The 16917-nt window shown below is 38.1% G+C and overlaps 1 long non-coding RNA gene and 1 pseudogene across 1 annotated transcript; one reads left to right on the top strand and one right to left on the bottom strand.

Annotated features, from left to right (window-relative positions):
* The first annotated feature begins 481 nt into the window (after positions 1–481).
* Positions 482–7487, top strand: LOC136532955 (uncharacterized; annotated as a pseudogene).
* A 3906-nt stretch (positions 7488–11393) lies between these two features.
* LOC136532953 (uncharacterized) lies at positions 11394–11867 on the bottom strand. The gene is made up of 3 exons (XR_010778355.1): positions 11825–11867; positions 11579–11737; positions 11394–11488 (listed from the first exon to the last, which is right to left on the bottom strand). It is a non-coding gene; the product is annotated as an uncharacterized lncRNA (long non-coding RNA).
* Positions 11868–16917: the final 5050 nt, after the last annotated feature.

The raw sequence follows: 16917 nt of genomic DNA, 5'->3' as shown, positions 1-16917 counted from the left end.
TTCTTTGGATTGGACATATCCAAATATATCTCTAGACCCTAGGATTTTTTTGGAATTTTTAAAGCTTAGAGACATTTTCGGCGGTTTAATAGCTTTATCAAGTATTTACCATTTTTTTAACTAGAAGAAGATAAAACTAGCTTTAAAATCTTTTTGAAACTAGGGTAGGGAGATAATATATTTAGGCCTCATTCGGTTATCTAGGATTCATTCCCAGTCGAACCCTTTCCTTCACTAATTTGTACTACAGAAGTACTCTAGGCACGGAACGGCCCGTACCGGAACAACCGAATGGGGCCTTAACTGGTTTTAAGAGTTTAGGCCGTAATACATCTAATTTTAATGTTTGAGGAAAAAATCAGGCTACAATAATGTTTTAAGGAGGTATAAAATGGACTTTTTTTTCCAACTCCCAACTTCTCCATCTTGTGCCCAACACGTTTAGGTCATCAAGTTCCATAATGCCCTGATGTTCCATTTGTGGCCCAGATGCTGCGACGACTACACGCTAGTAACGCTACGGTTCGAAAAATACCACCACGCCAACTGCTTGGCCACAAGCCCGCAACGTGCGATTGCTGCTTCCTCTCAAGTGTCGATCCAGCTGATCTGATAGTCCAACTGATAGGCAACTCTCAACCTCCGCTATTGAAGTATCGATCCATCGCACGCACCAAACAGACTTCGTAGTCACAGTTTATAAAGAAGCGCCTGTTGCAAGCAAGAAATCCACGCAGGCAGCAGTGCTGCACCACGCGGCTGCGCGCTCGATCAGGCGTTAGGTCAGTGAGACGCTACCACCTACCGCCATGTCGCCGATGAGCAACCCCGCCAGCTTCGATCACAGCTACGAGCTCCCTCTGCGGCGAAACCTCCTGCTTCTGCTCGACCTCCTCGGCCTCATCCGCTTCATCGCCGGGGTGCTCCTGGACCGACTCGGCGTCGCGCCGTACCAGGGCGAGGTGCATCTGCTAGGACAGCCTTGGGGCGGAGAGCATGCCAACGATGCCACTTTGGAACGCTTCCTGGAGGCGAGGTTGTGGGAGACCGGGACGCGGTCGCTCACGGCAACGCGGTAGAGGCGGCGGCGGGTTGCGCAGCCGGCGGACGACAAGATGGCCGCAGAAGGCGACGCCGAGGGCGCGGCGGCCGTTTGCGCGATTTGCTTGGCGGGGCTGGAATCGGGAGGTTTCCAGACGGTCGTGGAGCTGCGCAGCTCGCACGCGTTCCACGCCGCGTGCATCGATGCTTGGGTCGGCAGTGGCGACGATGTGGCAACCTGCCCGCTGTGCCGCGCGCCCATGTGGGACGACGACGGGCAGAGTTTGTCCCGCGCTCGCCCCGGTGATTGAGGTCTCTGTCTCTGTCCCTTAATTTCACCGTGATATGATAGACAGATATAAGGGGGAATTCGTTGTGCGTCGTTAAAAAAGATCGTAATGTCTTGTATATTTCTGAAAAAATTCAGCGGTTTTCAGCGCTACTGCTTCAATTTTTTTGTGTCTTCCATGCCACTACCGTCAGTTTGGGTTCTAACGCCGTCAAACTGCAGGTGTCAAAAATCGAAAATACTTTTAAGTCTAAATATATCATTATTTTTTAGCATCTTAACGACTTCAATGAAAAAAATCAAAACTAGAAAATTGTAGATTTCGTCGAAATCTATAATTTTTATATAAAAATTATTTTCATTTAATTCCAAAAAAAATATGATTTTTCTAAGATATATTAATCATATCAAATCATATTTTTTTGTGCAATTAAATGAAGATAATTTTTATATGAAAATTATAGATCTCAACAAGATCTACAACTTTCTAGTTTTGAGTTTTTTTTCATTTGAAGTCGTTAAGATGCTCAAAAAATTAATGACATGTTTAAACTTAAGGGTATTTTCGTCTTTTCACACCTATAGTTTGACGGTGTTAGAGCCTAAACTGACGGTAGTGGTATAGAGGACACAAAAAAATTAAAGCAGTGGTGCTGAAGATCGCTGAACTTTTTTAGGGATACACAGGACATTTCGATCTTTTTTAATGGCACATAAAAAAATCCCCCTAAATATAAACATACACGATCTTCTGTATATATACCGGAAAGATGCAGTGTGCATGCATGTATGCATGTATTCCTATATAGGGAGTTGCTATATTTCAGTTGCCTGAAATATATGAACCATCTCAGGCGACGTCCAGGGCCCTTGGATCTACATCCAAGGGTTAGATCTGTTCTCTATTTTTTTTCTGTAGCAGGCAACAAAACGGGTCCGCAAATGAACCTGCAAACCCAACCAAATCAGCTACCGGGCCCGCCAAACCTTAACGGGTGCAAGATCCGATACCCGCTATATCAAATAACTACTCATTCGAGCCACAAAGCAGCTATTCAGCCCAATAAAACAGTACATAGAAATTACAGCTCTGCCACTACACCCTCCAGCAAGAAAGAAACACCCCCGATCAATCTGGATCTAAAAGGGGAATTAGAGTGGAGAGAAGAGCGAAAATTAGAGAATAAATGCACAAGTAAAACACAAGAAGATGAACAAGGGCAAAAGATATGATCTGCCTAGGAAAAAGGTACTAACCAGCAAGATTATTCTATTTCTTGCCTTCATCTCCTTTTTCTCATTGCATCAGTTCACTGAAACACCTGAACCGTAACCATCTTGCTTCTATATTCTTTGTTGCTGTTGCTATAGCTCTATAGTTATCCAAAGTACAGTACACTTGTCAAACCGATTTAGATTTCCAATTATCTGTCTCCAACAATTACAAATTATAACAGTGACCATAGAGCAAATCTAGTGGGATCCATGCCTACATGGTGGTTGATGACTACAAGAACAATGTGTTATGAACCTAGGCAACTTGTATAAGATTTAGGGGCAACTTATATAGAATTCAGAGGCAACTTGTAAAGGATTTAGGGGCAACTTGTATAGAATTCAGAGACAACTTATATAGGATTTAGGGGGAACTTGTATAGAATTCAGAGGCAACTAGTATAGGATTTAGAGGTAACTTGTATAGGATTTTGGGCAAACTTGTAAAGAACTCAGATGCAACTTGATCACAAATTGATCAACTTGTGGAATTCCTTGCACATGACAGAATTGCAATAGAGGCAGACACCCTTCTTTTTTGCTTGTTTGTTTTGGTTGTAAGTTTAGATGACCACGACAAATGTCACTGCCCACTGGCTGACTGCAATGTAAAAGATCTTCTTACACCTAAAAATAACAGTTTGTTGCATGTTTATGCAGGTTCACAACGAAGGACTGCATCAAATAGGAGATGAAGACTTCTTAAGGGAATTGGGTATTGGATGTGATGACACTAGACTGGAACTTACACAATTATCAGAGATAACAACTAACATACATTGTGAACATGTTTGAAAAATTGATTTATCTTATTATATGCAGAATGCTTTGGCAATGTTGCTTTCACTAATCGGTTTATCTTAATATATGCAGAGTGCTTTAGCAAGAGATTTAGAAGCCAATATTCAAAGTTACTACAATTTTGATTCAAACATTGTAAACCCCAATTATACTAATGAGGTAAATAAAAATTGCAGTTATTACATATTAAGAAAACTACAATTGCAATGCTACAAACTTGTAATTTAGACTATTCCTAATTGCAACTACTGATATTTGAGTTTCTTTTTGTTTTTATAATGAACAGGATAGTTCATCAGCACTACTGGACTACAACTGTTATGGACAGGATAGTCTTCTTCATATGCAGGGTGCGTCCGAAAGAGAAGTGGAATTCAATCCTGAGAGCTACTACATGTTTCATACAAACATTGAAAATGCCAACAATACTCATGAGGTAAAAAGGAATTCAACTTATAACACATATTGTCAGTGTGACATATATAAGTTCATCAAACCCTGTGCAAAAAATATAATAATAATAATGCAGCAGGCACTACAAGTTTGACTTACTTTATCTTGCTTCAATGTGTTATTCCACTACTTTGTCTTCCTCTCTATCTCCTTGGCATTTGACTGACCTCATGATGTAACAGCAGAGCTCAATACCACTAGTGAACTACAGCAGCTATGGACAAGAACAAATGCAGAGACAAGAAGTGAGATTCCTAAAACTCGTATTTCACAATTTTTTTAAAAAAAAAATAGGTACTAACAAAAGAACTAAGATTTTATTGTAATGGTGAACCCCAAAATTTGCAGGTGATCATGTCACCAGGAGGAACAAGTTATGTACTATCACAGGGCGGATCAAGCTATACAAGCCTTATGAACCAAGTCATAGCTCAGGCTAAATCTTCAAATTAGAATTATGAAGAATTTTTGTCATCTGAAATGACAGGAAGTTTCATGGACATACTCAATGAGCCATTTCCACTAGAGGTATTTACTTGTTCTCTACATATACAACTAAATTACTTTGTTTGCTACAATACAAGATGAAATATCTAACAGTACACCATTTTCCTTACCGGTGAAAACAGAACCGGATGTTCATCACTACCAATAGAATCTATGAGCCACCACAAGATGATGTAGATGGCCTGCGAAATGAAGAATCAGAAACAGTACCAGAGTTTGCAAATGAAGAAAACATGGTACATGAGGAAAGACAAGATGAACAAGGCAGTGAAGGGGAGCAAGATACAGAGGGCAACATGACAAAACAACATCTAGTAGCAAGTGAAGAACAAGATGAAGAAGAGCTCAGGGCAATTCAGATTGAAAACCAAAGTATTATGGCAGCTGAGCGTTTGTCTCACAAACATGCTAGCAGGCATGTTCCTCAGCTAGGCATGAAATTCAAAACAACAGAAGATGCGTATAGTTTCTACAATGACTACGCATTTATAGTCGGGTTTTCATTGGTAAAATGGCACACATACAAGTGCCAAGACAAGAAAGATCACAACTATGGCTAGGTAACAAGGGTCACATACAAGTGTAACTTGTCCGGTAAGAGAAAGGAGGATGATAGCACTGATGTTTCAGGAGTATGAAGCACAAGAAACAACAAAAGGAAGATTTCTGTTTCAGGAGTCCAAAGCGCAAGAAATAACAAAAACAAGATTTCTGGTACACCGCCAACACCTAATCCTATGCCAAACAAAAGGAAAACAAGTACGCTTGTACCAACTGAGTGCCTCGCTGAACTTGTTGTCACACTACATAATGGAGAATGGACAATAACCAGGTTGAATCTTGAGCATAATCATGCGTTTGCAAGCAAGGATTAGAAGAATAAACTGTTTTCACATATTAGGATGACTGAAATGGAGAAGGAACTTATTGCAACATTCAACAAAGTGAACCTATCAGATAGGAAGATTATGGCAGTCCTATCTTATATAAGAGGGGATGTCACTCCATACAACAAGAAATATATCAGCAACGAGAAGACAAAGATAAATAAGGCAACATCGGATAATGACATGCAGCAAGTGCATGACTGGTTCTCTAAGAAATAGGCTGAGGACCCAATGTTCTTCTACAAGTTTTCCATAGATGAAAACAACAAAGTGAAAAACATTTTCTGGTCCAATGGTACAAGCAGAAGGTACTATGAGGAATTTGGAGATTGCATCAGTTTTGATACAACCTACAACACAAACAAGTACTCCCTCAAGTTTGCACCAATTGTTGGTATTACAGGTCATGGGGACAATTGCCTGTTTGGCTGCGCTTTCATAATGGATGAAACTACAGAAACTTTTGAGTGGTTGTTTCAGACAATGCTAACTTGTATGGGAGGAAAGCACCCTAAAACTGTAATCACTGACCAGGACCTAGCAATGAAGGCTGCTATCAGAAACATTCTATCGAACACTATTCATCGGAACTGCTTTTTCCACATTATGAAGAAAGCTCAGGAGAAAGGTGGCAGGATATTTTCATTAGAAAGGAACAAGAAGTTGCATGACGATCTCTTTGACATTCTTAGGAACTCATTGACTAAAACAGAGTTTGAGTACTTGTACAAGAAGTTGCCACAAACATATGATGTCGGTGGCTTCAGATACCTTGATGACATGTGGTTTAATAGGGAAAATTTTGTTCCATGTTACTTCAAGAAGCATTTCTTCCCTTTCATCAACTCTACAGCGAGAAGTGAAGGCACAAATGCATTATTCAAACTGGATGTCACACCAAGATATAGTATTATGAGATTTATGAATGAGTTCCAAAGAATTTCAGATACAACAGAAAAGAATCAAGCAGAACAGGACTTTGAAACCAGATCAATGCCTTGGTTGAGTACGGCATATGAGCTCGAAAGGTAGGCTGCAAGGCTGTACAACAGAAAGATATTCTTCAAGTTTCAAAAGGAGCTCATATTGGCAACAAAGTATGAGGCTCAAGAACTCCAGAAAGATCAAGTTTATGCAGTGTTAAAATCAGAGTACCATAGGCAGTTTGAGTTCAGAACAAGGAGATACATTGTGACAGTAGACTTGACACAGAAAAACTACAGATGTCTGTGTTGCAAATTTGAAAAAGATGGTATAATATGCTGCCATATCATCAAGGTGCTCACAAACCTAAATATATCTCAGCTAGATGACAGTTATTTCATTGAAAGATGAAGGGCTAAAGAGAGGAAACAGTTGACAAGGCAGAATACTGTACCAGAAATAGAGATTGAGAAGAGCAGGCCATTGAGGCACAACATATTGTCAAACAAGTTGAGCAATATTGCTTTAGATGGATCAAGAACAATGGAAACATTCAACTATGTTCTAGAAGAAGCCGAGCGAATGCAAAGAAAACTCAATGAACCAATAGATGAAGTCAGACTGCAACAATCACAATCTGTTCAACAAAGTGGTACTAATGTTTTGCAAGATGCTAATGATGCAGTCAGACTACCTCAAACAGAATCAGCTCAAGAAAGTGATACAATACTTTTGCAAGACCCTAATAATGCTCAGAAAAGAGGAAGGCCCAAGAAAGTGACCAGGCAAATAGGAATAGTTGAGGACATCAGAAGCAAAGCAAAAAGCAACTTTACCTGTACACACTATCGTGAAGGAGGGCATAACATCAAGACATGCCAAAAAAAGCATCTTCCTCCTGTGCCTAAAAAACAAAGAAAAGGAAATCAGGTAACACAGAGAAACATAGGCAAAAAGTAAATGTTAGCACTACAACAATAGATGTCACTTCTTCATATGTATATTCATCTAATGTTGTTGATATTATCATGCAGGAGATGTGGACAACACCAATAAATAGTAGCAGTGCAAGTGCAGCAAGCAAACCAAAGAAGGGGAAAGTCAAGAATTGAGAAAACCAAAAACAAGAGATGGAATGCTAATAGCTGCAATTACAGTGGCCAAATAATTTATTTAACTTATTAGTAATAGAGCAATTGTAAATTCAGTACTATTATATCTTTAGACCTACAATGAAATGTATCTATCTGAGGCTACTAGAAGAGACTATTGGGCCGCAACTTGATAAAACATGGATTGCACGTGCTCATAACTAAAATTGCAGTGCCCTAAACTTGCAATTTACATTACATCAAACTGCAATTACATAACTGAATATTTAAGTTGTTTGGTTTACATATGCAGTGGCCTACAGCTACTGCTACTGCTAAGAGAACTTGGTGCAGACATACATACCTGCCATATGCTTCATCCATGGTTTCAATTGGATTATCATTTTTCTTTTTTCTTGCAAGCTGCAAAAAATAACAACTTTTGAGTCATCCTTGTTATGAAAATTACCATCACGCTTCACAACTAAAATTATCGACACATAAATATTTCAATCACTCACACAAAGAGTTCACAAATCCTAGCAATATCAAGAAAGGCGACCCTCTGCTTGAGCAATGGCATGTTCTGCTCTAACTTGCTCAGGTGGCCTCCCACTCCTGATATCGGCAGAATTGGAGCTAGGTGGCCTTCCCATCTTCCTGTACAGACAAACATAAGACAAGGATGGTTGGATACTATCAATCTTCCCATCTTCCTACTATCAATCTTCTGCATTCGGTCTACTAGTTCTCTTGCAGACTTGGAAAAATTCTTAAACCCCTAAAGAAAACAACCAAATTAAATAAAAGCATGGTTGCATACATAATCAATATGCAAGAAATGGTTGCACAGAATATACAGAACAGGAAAGACAACTAAATGATGAAATCATTCTAGATCAAGAAAAACACATAACAATTGTTGATGAGGTCATCGAACCTCCTGTGAACTATGCAGTAACAAATACTCTGGTATATTCAGACCAAGCATAGAATTTGTTGAAAAACATAGATGGAACAACCCCCACATCTTGGCCTACCTCCACAAACCTTCATCTAACACAAACACAGATCACATAGGACAGAGCACAAAGGACAATTTCTTTCTATGGAAGGACAAGGATAAAAACTTGGTGTGGGCTGACACAAAACACAACAAACATAAGACAAGGTGTGTTAGCACAAATCACAAAGGACAATTTCTTTCTATGGAAGGACAAGGATAAAAACTTGGTGAGGGTTAGCACAATCACAAATAACAAAGAAATCACAAACACAACAAACATAAGACAAGGTGTGTTAGCACAAATCACAAAGGACAATTTCTTTCTATGGAAGGACAAGGATAAAAACTTGGTGAGGGTAAGCACAATCACAAATAACAAATAAATCACAAGAAACATATAACAAGGCGACTCATATTGTCATCATATGATCAATTCAACAACTATCAATGAGTTAAAAAGCAAGTGCTACACAGACTAAATTTAAAAAATGCAAAACTCACCTGTTGCCATGGTACTGAGGACAAAGGATCTCAATAAGATGCTGGTTGGACTTTAACTGACCGCGTACCCTCATGGTGCTTCTAGTATCCATGCACAAAAGTCATACTTCAACATCTTGGTCTGTAAGAACAAAATCAAACTCATAATAATATAACACAAGACCCAATTGAACTATCTATAAACAAGAAGACAAGAGGAACATGCACAACCCTCAAACTTCTCCTTGTCTTCCCTATAAAAGATTAGTAGTACACAACAAAAAACACTTATAGAGAAAACCATAAAGCTAGAATAATGGGTACAAAAGAGTTAACATCAGCAATCCAACAGAATATTATCATCTTGTTTACTTTAGCCTCTTCAATGTATATTAAAATTTACAACCACTTTAGCATCAAATGCTCTCACCAAACTAGCTACTTCTTTACAAAGTGGCATGCACTCATAGCAAGAACCTACACCCTATATTGACCTAAACGCAAGATCTAGAGACAAGCCTCAAATCATGCTCCCAGATTCAAATTGCCAGAGACCTGAGAAAGAAAAAAATAGAAACAAACAATCAGATTCAAAAACATGAAGTTATAATAAACAAAGTGACGTTGGAACTAATATTACCTCCTTCACTTTGCATGTACCATCATATGCACTATTGTATTCATTGAAAACCATGTCATTAACAAGTTTGACGCGAAGTTGACTAATATCATCTTTGGTGTACTTCTCCAACATATTCAGATGGACTTCAAAATGCTCTAGGTTCTTTATAGCATACACACCACTATCATTGATTATGCTGAAAAAAGAAAAACAAAAAGGGAAAAATAGGAAACAATGGGACTATAAGCACAAACAAAATCCACATGATCTATATAAATCAAAGGACTACATTTCAATCACATACTTATCAGATTGATGGGGTACAGTTCCAAAGAAGACATGGAATGCATGTAAGCCATAGTCGATATTAACAACTTGTTTCCAGACGGTGGCCAAGTTGTCTAGCTACAAATCAGGCAAAAAGAAAATGACTACACCATGCAAAATAATATTTGTTTCGATGAAGGATATAGTAAACTACTGTAGCACTAAAAATAATGGGAAAAACTGCCACTACAATACTAAAAATAGACAAACGGTGCATATACAAATACAAACTGATACTTACAAATTCATCTTTCACAGCTTTGTGGAAAGTTGAGTCTACTCCAAAGCACACTGTGCATGAATCCAAGATTATACACCATCTCAGGCTAAAATACAGTACAACAACATACCACCGATCATGGAAGAGTATTGGAAAATAGAGCTGACAAAATAACAAACATTGTGATTATTAGTAACATCACATAGTAGGACTAGAACACAACATTTATGCTAGTACTCTTTTTCAAATAATAGAGAAGATATGTTACGCACATAGTCGCTGGATGTTAAAGGCCTGGCACGATGAGCACCCTTAAAGCATCTCACAGCAGTCTCAAATAGCTCCTTCTCCTTCTCATCATCACGACCATGATTTCCAATAAGATAATCCTACAATAACAAATTGACCGATATTATTTTCATATAGTGCAAACATATAGTTTACAAAGAATACATCAACGACTACTAACCCCAACTTTAGAGAAGAAGTAATGCTTTCTAGAATCCCTAGGGTGTTTTCTAAGGAACAGCAGCTTGCAAAATGCGTTCACTACAAAATGGTTGACCTTTCTGCCAGGCCGAAGAGAAGATGAAAGTGCACTCAACAAGATAACAACGAACACATAATCCACCACTTTTAGACTGCAAACACAAAAACAAAACAATTCACAGTGAATTGGTACAAGTATTAACACATGGTGCTGCAGAAGGCTAAGAATGGGAAAATTGTGTAAATTTCAAACTTACTTCAAGTGTTCGCTACTTTCTCCCATCTTTAAAACAGCTTCATACACATCAGATTCAAGTTTGGACGCACTAATCTTGGATTGAGGGATGATAAAAGGGCTGATCTTGTACATGCTGGGCTTCGCAAGCCGTCTAGGACGATGAATAGCAACCTTTGAACTCGAAGACTGCCAAACAGCTTCACTGGACGACTCAGAGTTCAATACAAATCCATTGCTGCCAACAGACTTTGCAAACAAGCAAGGCCCACCAACCACAGACTTTTCACGATGGGATGGAAGACGTGATTGAATAGGTGTCTGCAAAACATACAACAAGGAACACATAAAATTGTTCAAAAAATGGAAAAACTAATAGTGTTAGAGCAAGGATCTAATAATTTCAATATATCCTAAAACTGCATCACAAAAAATCACACAAACACAATACGATACACTTACAAAGAAAAAAGAAGGGGGCATTTACTCCAAATATATATACAACACTAGTACTGGTTCGCAAGAGTATGAACATTACTACAACTACTTATACAAGCTATTACATGATCCAAAAGTAGCCCCAACTGCTACCATGTAGCATTGTACTAACTACTTCCCCTTCTACTACCATGTCTCCAAAAAAGATAAAGCAAAAGGAAGCAGGCACCATCACATTATCTCCCACCACAAACTTTCCAGAATGATAAGATTAGGTATGCCTATTTACAATTTTCATAGGATCTCCATAAGGACTGACTGCAACAAGAGGAACAGGTTGACTTGGATCTTCTTCGATCTCAGAATATTCAGTTAAAGGTAAAGACTCCATACGGATAACGTCCTAAAACAACAATAAATACAGAAATAAGACCAGAGAGATCAAAAGTTACATCACAATACAAAATCGATATAATGCAATAGGGAGGATTACATTTTCAACATTCCCATTTATCTTAGTCCCAGCATTTCCAGTGCCAATGGTCTCCTCATTGCTCACATTACCACCTCTAGGAGACGTCGGCTTATCAACAAAAACCCATTCTTTAGATGCAGACCTAGATTTCAAGTTCAAGTTGCTTTTGGTTTCAACCTTTGAAAAAATGAAACTAAATCAGGTGGGAAAACATTCCTTGTACATCAAAAACTACTTGGCATCTACAGAAACAAAACTACATACATTTCCAGGGACACCTCCATGGGACATATTAGCACCAACTTTCTAACCTGAAGTAGAAACTCTACTCAACTGCAGCAACAAAGAATAAATAAAATTTCATATACATAATATATAATGACTTAGCATGGGAAGAATAAACAAGATGGAAGAGGACATGTACCATAGACAACGCTCTATCAAGAGGACAAGATATATCACAAGTTGTACCAACTGGGCGCCTCAAGTTAGGATCTGCAACATAATTTCCTAAGTCATCTAGTTCTTCAAACATTCTGAATGAAGGTACACTAGGGCTACGAAAGAATGGAGTCATCGTCTTCAGACAAGGTTCCTTGACAGGTACTTTTCCAGCAAAAAAAATATAAGACAATAAAGAAGGCTGAAACTTAAATGAAATAAAAAAAGTCATATTGCACAATTCAAATACTACAATTGCAGAATTACAAAGGTGCAATTTACTGATAAAGAGAATGCAACATAAAAAATAGGGACTAACCATTAAGATCTTGAGCAGAAACTGCATTTTCATCCAAGTCAGCTCTAGAACCAGTTTGAGCATTCTCCGCTCCACAAGGACCAAGACCACTCAGAGAACCAATAGCATTCCTTAGACTCGGCGCTTCTCCTGTTTGTCCTACATAGAGACCATGCTCAAACATGAGCCCAATTCATATATCTTAGATTCCGTAAAGCATTTTTTTCATCAGCGGGACAAACCTGGGGCCCTCTCAACTGTACCAACCAAGGGGATAGCAGCGGCCGCATTAGTTGTCTCGCCTTCATGAACAGTAGGAACCAAGGGGGAAGCAGTATATGCACTAGTTGCTTCGCCTTCCTAAACAATAGAGAACAGAATGAAACAAGTCTATTCAGTAGGGTATTTCATTTACTACATCAATACCTAGTAGTGTATATTACTAACAGCAAAAATATACTGGAACCTATGCCTATCTGATCATGGAATAGCAGAACAGCTACAAAAGCATATAAAAACAAGAACCAAATAATGCAAAACTCACTTTTAGATGGAGCTTTTGATGTTTAGTTGCAATATTAGTAGTTAACACTTGGTCTTCCTCAATAACTACAGTATTATCCTTGTTACATCTATTTCCAGTTTGATCCGGCACAGTTGCCTAAAAAGACAAAAGTGACCCAACAATTTAGAAAATACACAACTGAAGACAAATAAAATGAGAAATAGGAACATTCACCTCAGCATTATGATCTTTTATGTGACTCAGAGGGGACTTGCCAAGACGTTGAGAGAGTTGAGTCCTAGACGCTACACTATTGGCGCTCGAATATTGTGATGCACATCTTTTCCTCTTCCTTTTACTTATAGCTGAACCTGAAAATAATCATAAGATTATGAACACACATACAAACAAATCAACTAAATGCAGAAATAAATGTTACACAACATTCCATGTACCTTCAGCTGATGAGTCTTTGGAAGGAATAATTTCAGTTAACTGAGAAGCACGATAATTCTCACCACCAGATCCATCGTATAATCCATCAGATTCAATTTTATCAGCCACAGAGCATTCTTCTTCATTTGTTTCAATAGGAGCAGCAATTGTAGGATGCACATCTTCAATAATGGTATTATTTGCAGCAGTAGCAGCACCATCCATTTCTTTCATAGCTGTTTTACTTGTATCACCAGCCATTCCCGCATCAAAGACATCATCTTGCACAACAAAATGTCCTAGAGAAGGCAGTGGGGCTTCATATTCAGCACGGACAGCATCATCATCACCATTATGATGTGCTGGAGAAGGAAGAGGAGCTTCATATTCAGCAGGGATACCATCAACAACTCCATCATCACCATCATTGTGTCTTGGAGGGGGCACTCTAGCAGCAAAACCCTCAGCCTCATCAGAAGCATCACCACCACGATTAATTACATGAGTCCTATACATGTACATAAACATCTTAGCAACAAGTGTGCCCGGGCTCCTAAAGCCTAGTCTTGTATGGTGGTTTTCAAAAATATTGCACATGTTATCCATGTCCTGTAATGCCAAGTTAATAGTAACATATGAATCATGTAAATTTCATTATACAAGAGTAATGAAATGATCAAATCAAAGGATTGCACAAAGACACATACATTTGTCCCGATGAAATCACAACGTCTATCCAAAGTTCTCCTAAAAAGAGCGCAAGCCTCTTCTGATAGATACTCTTCAGCATAGCATGTGTCATCGATGGATTTCACCTACATAAAATCAACTCAACCAGTGATCTCAAAAAAACCTTACAGCTAATACAACTCTAGATGTGCATTAGAAGTCAACAAAAACCCAATAATAGAATGTTAACAAGGCATGGGCAACCACACAAACTTCATAGAGAACTAGGGGCTATTAGATTACCATCCAACGCCCCAGGATTCATCATGCATGTATGATTTTTAGAATAAAATTTAGAGGAAGATATTTTCTATTTCAACACAGCTTTCTTTCAGTAGGGTGTTCAGACCATTTATTTGGCTAAGAGAAGTAAAGGAGTGCTTTTATTTGGATATGACAAGTAGATGTACAAAGTTTTGAGATATCACACAGTAGATAAATTACTTCTAAAACTTAATAAATACTGCACAAGACAAAACAAAACACTACTTGCAACTACTACAAAGATATAAAAAAAGGAAAAAGTTATAGAAATATTTGTTCTTCTATGACTACAGAACATTATCAATCCATCAAGATAATTGGCTAAAACATGCTTCTTCAATGTATTACCAAATTTCACTAAATAGATAGCCATTGGTTCTAAAAACTAAACAGGCAGCCTCTGAAATTAATCACAGTCAGACCAACAACATCGCTACATAAATCACAATCTTGAGCTATGAACTTAATACAAGAATGACACTTGCACAGATTTAACATGCTTATTGCACATGCTTATAACTAAAATTGCAATGGTCGTAACTTATAATTTATATTATTGGTGATTGCAATAAATGCCTTTGATCAAGTAAGCAACCTAAGATCAACACTCAAGATTTTTGGTAGATTTTTTTCATACTAGACAATACAACACCAATGTATATTGGGCAAGCAAAACCACAATAAATAGATGAAAAGTTGTGTTAGCAGAATCAGAAGAGAATTTTTTCTAAGAAAGCACAAGGTCAACATTTTGCTGACAGTAAGAATCAGAAGAGCCTTAGGGCACTAAGACTAAGAAACATTTATACAACTCCAGAAAGATCTAAACTCATGCAGCAAGGATACATGATACATCAATAAAGCTCATGGATACACAACATCACAACTACAAATATGAATTTTCAGGTTCACTACTCACCGGTCGCTTTCCATAAATGTCACCAGACACACGATCATATGAAGCAAAGGTCTTGATCATCGAGCCCTTCCAACAATGGATTCTTGGCAGATCTAGGGGCAGCTGATTACATACTCCAAAGTTGATATAATCAAGATAATAACCCTACATATGATTTCAAAGGCATCACTAAAACATGCTACATAACCAAAAAATGGACAACTGAATAAAGGAAAAAAAATACAAATATAGGCATACTTACAGCTAGAAAGTATCTGCAACCACCAATTGTACTCCGATGCTTCTTTCTGTAGTTTGTAATGGAAGAAAACATCCAATCATAGATGAACTTTGACCAATTCCATTCTTTCACCTTAGATACATCAATCAATGCACCTAGATACTGCGGGCTCGGATAAGTACTAGAATTAGCACAAAGAAATGTAGACAAGGCTACAACCATGAAGTATCGAAGCACGTCATCATCAGATAACGTGCCTCCTACCAACTTGTCCCCAAATGTCTTGATCGTGGGCAAAGAGGGCTCTTTGATTGCTGAAAGGAAGTTGCTCTTCGTAGACTTAGTATAATTCTCCTTAATATCTTCACCATCATTTGGAAGCCCTAAAAAGAGATGGACTAACAATGGATCCAATGGAATCACTTTCCCTCCAACTACTATGTCACTACAACTCACATCTACTTGATCTGCTATCCATTGCACAAAGCCTTTGGGTGCTGAGCAACCATCGTACTCTAGTAAAATTCCAAAGCCATGATGCCTGATAATTTTCTTTTTGCGCTCATCCAACTTTGCTATTATCTTTTCTCCAAAGTACTTGCTATTAAACCTACTTCCTGGTCTCTCTGATGTACCTGCAGCACCACTCAATTTCCCTTTACCTCTACCTCTAACTGTTCTGATACTCTGTAAAACAATACAACAAAAAAGAAAATCTGGTTAGGATACTAGAATCACTAAACATGGTGACAAATTTAGCAAAAAACTTGATTAGTTGGCTATGTTTTTTGAACAAAACCTATTCCCTGAAATATCATGCTCATCATGCATCCGCTCAATCGTAATGCTACTGAATTTACCTTTCCAGTCTGGACACCTGAACCCCTTGCTTTCCCTTTCTTCTCAACAAACTTAGCAAACTGAGAATACATAATAGAAACAAAAATATCAGGTACAGTTCAAATGCAAATAGCACTATACAAGAACAAAAGTGCATGATAAGATCAAGCATTCAAGAACAGAAAAGAAAAATAGGCAAGGACCAATGCCACCAGTATCACGCAATCATCTACAATATAATAATCATGCAGTATATACAGGAACAATAAACTAGCATGGACCCTAAACTACTACTACAGGAGTAATACAAAACTAAAACAGCCACAACACGATATATCAGATATTAACAGACAAAGGTTTCAGAACATACTCCACAAACGTCTTTTTGAACATGCTTCAAAGTTTTCACCATTTCACTAGTATCAATATTATTATCTTCAGGATTTGGATCCTAAAAAGGCAACAAGATATATCAAATATCACATTATTATAATACACAAGTGCACACACAAAAACAAAGTCAAAATGAACTTAGTACCTCGCCATCATTGAAAGGATCAGAGGTTTCCTCTTCTGAGTTGTTAGGAAGATCATCCTCACTCTCACCATTTGTAGACTCACCATAAGAAAGAAACTCATCATCATCCATGGCTACATAACAAAAAAATGGTTAATGATCTCATTGCTAGCTGCAGTAAAAAACCAA

The sequence above is a fragment of the Miscanthus floridulus genome, unplaced genomic scaffold (genome assembly GCF_019320115.1).
Source record: "Miscanthus floridulus cultivar M001 unplaced genomic scaffold, ASM1932011v1 fs_746_1_2, whole genome shotgun sequence".
NCBI lineage: Eukaryota > Viridiplantae > Streptophyta > Magnoliopsida > Poales > Poaceae > Miscanthus > Miscanthus floridulus.
This window is presented reverse-complemented; position numbering and strand designations above follow the sequence as displayed.